A 9,468-nucleotide genomic window follows, 5' to 3' on the forward strand; every position below is an offset into this window, starting at 1 on the left:
GGGTAATAAAGACATAGCATGAACCAGTACGGGATGTGTATGTTTGTATTGATCACGGAGTAAGAGAGAAGGAACTCAGGAGTGGAAACACAACCTGTTCCATGAAGAGCCAGGCAAGAATTCCAAACAGTAGCAAAACTGCAAGATTTTGTTTGTTTTTTTTTTTTATTTATTTCATCTTGTTATGGGGGATACAGAATTGCAGGTTACATACGTTGCTCCTGTACCGCCTTTCCCCCCAAGTCAGAGCTCCAGGCGTGTCTGTGCAACCCTATCAAAAAGTGGGCAAATGACATGAATAGAAACTTCTCGAAAGAAGATATAAGAATGGCTAACAAACATATGAAAAAATGCTCAACATCCCTAATCATCAGAGAAATGCAAATCAAAACCACAATGAGATATCACTTAACTCCAATGAGAATGGCCTTTATCAAAAAAACCCAAAACAACACATGTTGCCGTGGGTGTGGAGAGACAAGATTTTGTTTTTAAAAATTCAATCTGGCAACACAGCATCACCCCCATACTCTGGAATTTTGAGGGCAGCAAAGCTAGAGGCTGAATAACCGTGAGGCTTATTAGGAAGATGCTGCAGTAGTAAAGACTAGAGCTGGCAAGGGGGCAAGGGCCTATCACCAGTTTAAAAAAAAATAGGGATGGCACAAAGGAGACAGAATCACGAATTATTGACAAGATAAAATGGAAATGACTTTCTTATAATAGCATATAATGTCTGAAAGATAGAAAGGACTTAAGAGTGTCTTCCAGATTTCTAGCTTGGGCCCCCAATAGAGATCAAAATATAGGAAGAGATGAAGGGGGGGAGAGAGAGGAGATAGATCAGTTACAGAATGTGTTGCCTTTGAGAAGTCTCCGCTTTCCACCTCCCATTCTCTCTTCAGCTACAATGGAGGAGCCCCCAATCTGGTAAGACTGCCTTGCCAAGATGACTAACAACTCCATCTTTCCAAACGCAATGATGATCATTTTTCTGACCTCATCTTACTAAACTTCTTAGTGTCAGTTGATGCAGTTAACAGCCCCCTCCCTTTTAGCTTCCTTGACACTAGCCTTGTTTTCCTCCCAGTTAACTAGGCTGTCTCATTTGCTGTCTCATTGTTAGCTCCTTGTCTTCTACTCCAACTCTGCATGTTCAAGTGCTGCAAGGCCCAATCCTATGCCTCTTCCACTCATCCAGTCCCATAGCTTTAAATAACCTTACAGTGCTGTCCGATAGGTAGCCACTCACCAAATGTAGCTACTGAACACCTGAAAAGTGACTAGTCAAAATTGAGATATGAGTAAATGTAAAATACACACCAATTTTGAATACAACTATGAGAAAAAGAATGTAAGTATCTTGTTAATTTTAATACTGACTACATGTTGAAATGTTTTGCACACATTGTATTAAATAAAATATATTAAAATTAATTCACCTGTTTTTAATATGACTGCTAGAAAATTTAAAATTACATATGTGGCTCGCATTGTATTTCTATTTATTATGATTTACATGCTTATGTCTCTAAAATACTTCCATCCAGACTCCTTTCCTGAGCAACTGTTTAAGTCTTGATGACTCCTTTCCAACTGCCTATTTGACATCTTCACAAGGATGACTAATAGGCATCTCAAATTTAACATATCCAAAACAGAATCTTTGAATTGTCTTACCCATGCTATACCTATTCCTCCCTAAGTGCTCCCCAGCAAAGTAAATGGCACATGTTTCCACTGGATGCTAGCCACAAGTCTAGCTATCATCCTTGATGGCTTACTTACCTCATCTGCCACATCTACTCCATCAGCACATTTTGTCAACTCTCCTCCAAAACATATCCTGAATTGTGCATTCTGTCCATCACTACTCCTCTTAGAAGAATGATACCACCTGGACAACTGCAACAGACTTTTAAAATTTTTTATTTTGCTTATTTTTGATGAGAAATACATATACCTCATATGACATTTAAATAACACCAAAGAGAATTAAGTACAAAACAAATCTTTTCTGCCTCCCTATCCCCAGTATTCTTGGGAAGTAATCACCAGTACCAGATTTTTTCATATTCTCCTGGAGTTACTGCACACAGTTGGGTTTTTCTTTTCTTTCAACCCAACAATATAGCCTAGAGATTGTCCTCATTCTTTTTTTTCACAGATGTAAAATATTCTGTTGTGTGGATGCATTATACTTTATTTAGCAAGTCCCTATTGATGGACATTTAAGTTGTTTCTCATATTTTACAACACTACACAGGACTGCGGCAAATCATTTGGACGATAGTCATTTCACATACATTAAATATACCTATAAGATAAATTCCTAAAAGTAGAACTGCTAGGTCAAATAATAGGTGTATTTTAAAAATTTTGTTAGATAGTGCCAAACTGTTCTCATTAAAAGTTGTACCTGCAAGAAAGAGTCTGTTTGCCACACCATCCATAATCACGCTTGTTATCAGATTTTTGGTCTTTGCAAATCTAATCAGTGAAAAATGGCTATCGTAGTGTAGTTTCAATTTATGTTTCTATCATATGAAGGGAAGTTGACCTCTTTTTTATGATTTATAAATATAGTTTCTTTTCTAGGAATTCTGTTCATATCCTTTGCTCATTTTTTCAGATTAAGTTATTGGGTTTTTTCTTATTGATGAAATTGGCTCTTTGTCGCTGATATGAGTTGAAAATATTTCTTTTGACTATGTTTATGGCATTTTTCTATATAGTTCTTAATGCCAAATTTATCTTTTTTTTAATGCACCCCATACAAAATTTTTAACAGCCACAATTGGTCTCTACTTCCACTGTTGCTTTTCTGTGATATGTTGCCCACACAGCAAACTAAATGATCTTTTTAGTTAGTTTGGGGGTTTGGTTTGTCAAAAGATGATGAGACAACCATTCCATGTCTGAACTAAAGAGACAAAACTGGATATATTGGAAAGTTAACCCTTGAACAACTTGAGGGTTAGGGGCAATGGCCTCCTGTGCAGTTGAAAATCTGCCTGTAACTTTTGACTCTCCCAAAATTTACTAAAAGCGTACTGTTGACTGGAAGCCTTACCAGTAACATCAACAGCCAATTAACATATATTTTGTATATTATATTATTATATACTGCATTCCAACAGTAAAGTAAGCTGGAGAAAAGAAAATGTTATTAAGAAAATCAAAAGAAAGAGAAAATATATTTATGATTAATTAATTGGAAATGGATTATCATAAAGGTCTTCATTCTCATCTTCACACTGCCGATGAGCCAGCAATTCAACTTTTTCTTGTAATGTCATGACTCTGTTTCTTGGGAGCACTTCAGCATCACTAGTGACACTTCACAGGGGTCCCATGTTGTTATATAAGATTTATGGTATTGCACCAAACATGATGAAAAATATTTGAGAACCTTAAGAGATCATTTTTTACTGATATTCCATTTACTAGAGGGACAAGCTGCTCACGCCAAGGTGATTTGTATCATATGGTGTTTTAAACAGAGACTCGCAACACTTGAGCTCACTGCAACAGCAAGAGGAGGCTTATTACAGGAGTACAGTATTACTACAGTTAATTTTATTCAATTATAATTTAATACTGCATCTTCACCTTTGTTTATATTTCTCTCAACGTTGAATGCCACCATATATGGTATATGTTTGTGTAAGTTTTGATAAATTTTAACTTTTTATAAAAAGAATTGTGTATATTTTATGGTAGCAAATGATAAAGTAGACTAGTATCAACATATATTTAATGTATTCATGACATATTTAGCTTTTTCTTAACTTTTTCAGTATTTCTAGACTACACAGTTCCTCTGTGAGTTTTTTCAAATTATTGAAAATCTCAAAAAAAATTAATACATTTATTCAAAAAAAATCTGCATATAAGTGGACCCATGCAATCAAAGCTGTGTTGCTCAGGGTCAACTGTATAGTCTAGAAAGGAAGAGCTATGCTGGGTAGGCACAGTCTCCCCAGACAGAAATTCTCAGGGTTTAAAAAAAAATTATTATAAAAATGTAAAACCTACAGAAAAATCAAAGAGTAATATGACCAAAACAGTCATGTATTCACCAATGTGAGCACCCAGAGGAAGACACAGGAAACAGCTTTCAAGTAAGTGCAAATTCCTCTTGTGTCATGGGTGAGAAGTCTCTCTTTGGAGGAGCTTGCCCTCCTCGAGAATTCAGGTTACTTGGCTTACTTGTAAACCCAGCTGCATCAGTTGGTTTCGATTAAAGTTGTGACTTTGTAGTTTATCTGACATTTTCTCATTGTTAAGGAAGGAATGGGTGTTCATTGCAGATTTCTACATCCTAAGCACGAGAGAAGTCTTTCCCCCAATTTTAACACTGTATTAATGGGATGTTGCCTTTTTTCTCCCTGTTTTTCAGTTGTCTTTTGTCTTTATTTATGATGTTTTGAGCTTGTTTTTCTGTCTAAATTTTCTTTTTTAATATAGTCAAATATTTTGTTTTATTACATCTGGGTTTGTTTTTTTTTTTAACATGGTTAGAAATCCTTTCTCTGCACACAGGTTAAAGAGGAATTAACCTGTATTTTTTTCTAGTACTTATATAGTTTCATTATTCAGATTTAGATGCCTGATCCATTTGGAGTTTATTCTTTTGCATAGTGTTAGGTATGGGCCAAACTTTTATCTTTTTCCAAATGGCTTACCAGTTGTCCCAACACCATTTATTTAAAAGTCCATCTTTGTCCAAGTGATTTGAAATGACACCTTTATTGAATACTAAATTCCTATATGAGTTCGCATTTACTTCTGGCCTTTTCTTTTCAATCCTACTGACCTGTCTGTCTCATGCACCAGGACCACAGTTTTTATTTTAGAGGTTTATAGTGTGTTTTAAAGACTGGTAGAGGTAGTCCCCTTTCATAACTTTTATTTTTCAGTGTTTTCCTCGATATTCTTGCTTATTTACCATTTGGAATCAGTACCAACTTGCCTAAGAAAATGTATTGGTATTTTTAAAATTAGAATTAAATGAACTTTCTAAGTTAACTTAGGGAAATGACATTTTTAGTATTAAGTCATTGTATCCAAGAAAAAAGAATATTATTCCACTTATTCAAATCTACTTTTGTGTCTTTCAAGAGTATTTTAAAGTTTTCTTCATATACATTTTGCATATTTCTTGTTAAATTTATTCTTCTTTGTTGCTTTTGTAAGTGTGGTTTTCTCTACCTTTATTTCGTGTAATTGATTGCAAATATGAAGGCTATTAATTTTGTGTTAATTTTATATCCTTCCACCTTACTAAATTGTTCTATTGTTTGATTTAGTTTTATTGTTAATTCTCTAGAATTTTTCAGGTGTACTATCATATCATCTACAAAGAAAGATAGTATTACTTGTTCTTTTCTCATTCATATGCCACTAACTGAAATCAATTTCTCTGATCTAATTGCACTAGCAAATACCTCCAACTTAATGTTAAATATCAGTGGAGGTAGTGCACATTCTTATCTTGGACCTGGGATAAATACTGAACAAACAAACAGGAGAAAGGAATGCTCTTCCTTGTAGTAGAAAGCCAACAAATAAATGTAGAAGGAATAATGAAAACAGAAAATCACTATTCACCCCCAGTCGTGTTAATAATAATTGATTCAGGCAAGAATCATAAATGTTGCTAAAATCAGTGGATGAAAGCTTGAAGAGTAATAGAATATTTGCATAGTCTCAAAGTGTGTCCTCACCAGAGACTTATTAATTATAAAGGGGAAAAGTGCAGAGACCTGGCTCACACACTTTTACGAAGTGATCAAAGTTAACATTACCAGCATTGAGACAAAGTGACATCATGCCTCCTGGTGTGCACTGAAACTGAAAACAGCAGAACACTGTGGTATACCTAACGAAAGTTCACACCTAAATCTGATCCTGAGGAAACATTAGACAAACCTAAATTGAAGGACAGTCTGCAAAATAGCTGGCCTGTACTCCTCAAAAAACTCAATATCATAAAAGACTATGGAGCTGTTCCTGAGTAAAGGAGACTGAGGAGACATGACAGTTGAATGCAATACATGATCCAGGATTTCTTTGGCCACAGGAACATTATTGGAACAGTTGACAAAATCTGAATAAAATCTATGAGTAGATCATTTGTAGTCTATCAGCATAAATTTCCTGATTTTGAATATTGGACTGTGGTTATAAAAGAAAGTACTCAGTTTTAGAAAACACACCCTGAGATATTTAGAAGTCAAAGGAAATACACATGTACATATGTATGTACACAAAGAGAGACAAAAGATACAACAAAAGTGGTAAAAAGTTAACAGTTAGGGAATCTGGGTACAGGCTACATGGGAAGTCTTTGCACTAGCCTTACAACTTCTATGTAAATCTAAAATTATATCCACCAGACTGACTTCCTAAGAGCCTTGTGCATCTTTGTCTCTCAAACACCTGGTATGGGACCCAGATTGAAAAATGCTTAAATGAATGAATGAGTCCCTTAAATCAGGAGAGTTACACCAGTGAGTGGCATAACAAGGAAATTTTATTGCCGTGGAAAAACCCATTCCTGCCCACATAATATTAATAACATTCTAAGTGCATTGACCTATATTAGCCAAGCAAATTGCACTTATTTTGTAATTACAGAGTGATGGAAAAATGAGAACAATTTGGGCTATAGGTGTAGACTTTATCATCTGGGACACAAGGTCACCGGATTGATCAGACTGGTTTCACAGGTGTGGGGGTGGCTGCAGCCTCTGTAGCACAGTTAGCCACACAGACAGAATAGAGTTACTCTCAGAAACCTAAGTTCTGGATTCAGTCTTCTGAATTCAGTCCTCTTTGCTGATGATATGATCTTATACCTAGAAAACCCCAAAGATCCCATCAAGAGAGTCTTGGAATTAATAAATTCAGCAAAGTCTCAGGCTACAAAATCAATGTGCACAAATCAGTAGCATTCCTAAACACCAACAGTAAAGCTGAGAATCAAATCAAAGGTTCAATACCTTTCACAGTAGCTACAAAGAAAATAAAATACCTAGGAATATGTTTAACCCAGGAGGTGAAAGATCTCTACAAAGAGAACTACGAATCACTGAGGAAGGAAATTGCCGAAGATGTAAACAAATGGAAAAACATCATGCTCATGGATCAGCAGAATCAATATTGTTAAAATGTTCATACTATCCAAAGTGATTTACAGATTCAATGCAATTCCCATCAAAACATCAACATCATTTTTCACAGATTTAGAAAAAATAATTCTACACTTCGTTTAGGACCAGAAAAGAGCCTGAATAGCTAAAGCAACTTAAGCCAAAGGAAAAAATCTGGAGGCATCACTTCACCAGGCTTTAAGTGATACTACAAAGCTATAGTAACCAAAATAGCATGGTAATGGCACAAAAACAGGGACATAGACCAATGGAATACAAAAGAGAACCCCAATATAAAACCATCCACATATTGCCATCTGATCTTTGACAAAGTAGACAGCAATATACACCAGGGGAAAGAATCCCTATTCAATAAGTGGTGCTAGGATAATTGCGTAGCCACATGTAGAAGATTGAAACAGGAGCCATGTCTCTCACCACTCACAAAAATTAATCCAAGATAGATAACAGACTTAAATCTAAGACATGAAACCATAAGAATTCTAAAACAAAATGTTGGAAAAAACTCTTCTAGATATAGGCCTAGGCAAAGAATTTGTGAAGATGACTCCACAGGCAATCACAGCAACCACAAAAATAAAAAAAAATGGGACTTGACTAAATTAAAAAGCTTCTGCACAAACAGGAAAACAATCAACAAAGCAAACAGACAACGTACAGAATGGGAGAAAATATTTGCCTCTGATAAAGGGGTAATAGAATCTACAAAGAATTCAAGCAAAGCAGCAAGAAAAAAATCAAACAATCCCATTAAAAAGTGGGCAAAAGACATGAACAAAAGATTTTCAAAAGAAGATAGACTGATGGCCAATAAACATATGAAAAAATGTTCAGCATCACTAATCATCAGAGAAATGCAAATCAAAATCACAATATCACCTAACCCCAATAAGAATGGCTTTTATCAAAAAGTCCCCAAACACTGGAGTTAAGTGATATCTCGTTGTGGTTTTGATTTGCATTTCCCTGATGATTAGAGATGTTGAGCAATTTTTCATTTGTTTGTTGGCCATTCTTCTGTCTTCTTTTGAAAAATTTCTGTTCAAGTCCTGTGCCCACTTTTTGATAGGATTGTTTGGTTTTTTTCTTGCTGATTTTCCTGAGTTCTAAATAGATTCTAGTTATCAGTCCTTTATCGGATGTGTAGCATGGGAAAATTTTTTCCCATTACAGTAAATGCTACCATGAATGCAGAGAGAAAGGAACACTTATACACTGTTGGTGGGACTGCAAACTAGTACAACCTTTATGGAAAATAGTATGGAGATTCCTCAAAGAAATAAAAGTAGACCTACCATTTGATCCAGCAATCCCACTATTGGGTATTTACCCAAAGGGAAAAAAAGTCATTTTATGAAAAAGACACTTGAACTTGAATGTTGATTGCAGCAAAATTCACAATCACAAAGATGTGGAATCAACCCAAGTGCCCATCAATTCATGAATGGATTAATAAAATGTGGTATATGTATACCATGGAGTACCACTCGGCCATAAAAAATGAAGTTATACATTTTGCAACAATCTGGATGGAACTGGAGACCGTCCTTCTAAGTGAAGTATCACAAGAATGGAAAAACAGACACCACATGTACTCACTATTAAATTGGAACTAACCGATCAGCACTCATGTGCACAGTAAGACTCAACAGAAATAATGCAGGTGGGAGAGTGGTGGAGGGGTTGAGTGGAATCATACCTAATGTGTACAATGTACACTATCTGAGTGATGGGCACACTTATAACTTTAACTCAAGCAGTACAAAAGCAATCCATGTAACCAAAACATTTGTTCCCCCATAATATTCTGGGGGAATGAAAAAGAACTAAGTTTGGCATCAATATGGTGACCTCCCAGGAACAGGGGACCAGCAGGTTACCTAAAGAGAGATGAACCAGACCAGGTTGAAAAAGGAGCAGGTCAAAAGTCTACTGATCAGTAGTGGGGTCGTGCCTGTGAATAGTTACTGCGCTCCAGCCTGGGCAACATAGCAAGACCTCATCTCTATTTTTTTTTTAAAGTAGAAAAGAGATTGCAAAAGATATTGCATTATTAATATAGGTGACTGTGTATTTCACTGAATAAAAAGAATTAAAATGCATAAATCTATAGTGATATTGGGAATATATGAGGCAATATGACAAAACAAAAATATAGAAGTACACAGTACAGAATTACAAAATGAGGGAGAAAAGATAAGGAAAAAAAAATTAACAATACCCAAACCAGCGTATTGGAAGAACAGCATTAGAAAAGAAACATTAGCATGGCTCCACAGAAGCGCATGAG

The sequence above is a fragment of the Eulemur rufifrons genome, chromosome 7 (genome assembly GCF_041146395.1).
Source record: "Eulemur rufifrons isolate Redbay chromosome 7, OSU_ERuf_1, whole genome shotgun sequence".
Lineage (NCBI taxonomy): Eukaryota > Metazoa > Chordata > Mammalia > Primates > Lemuridae > Eulemur > Eulemur rufifrons.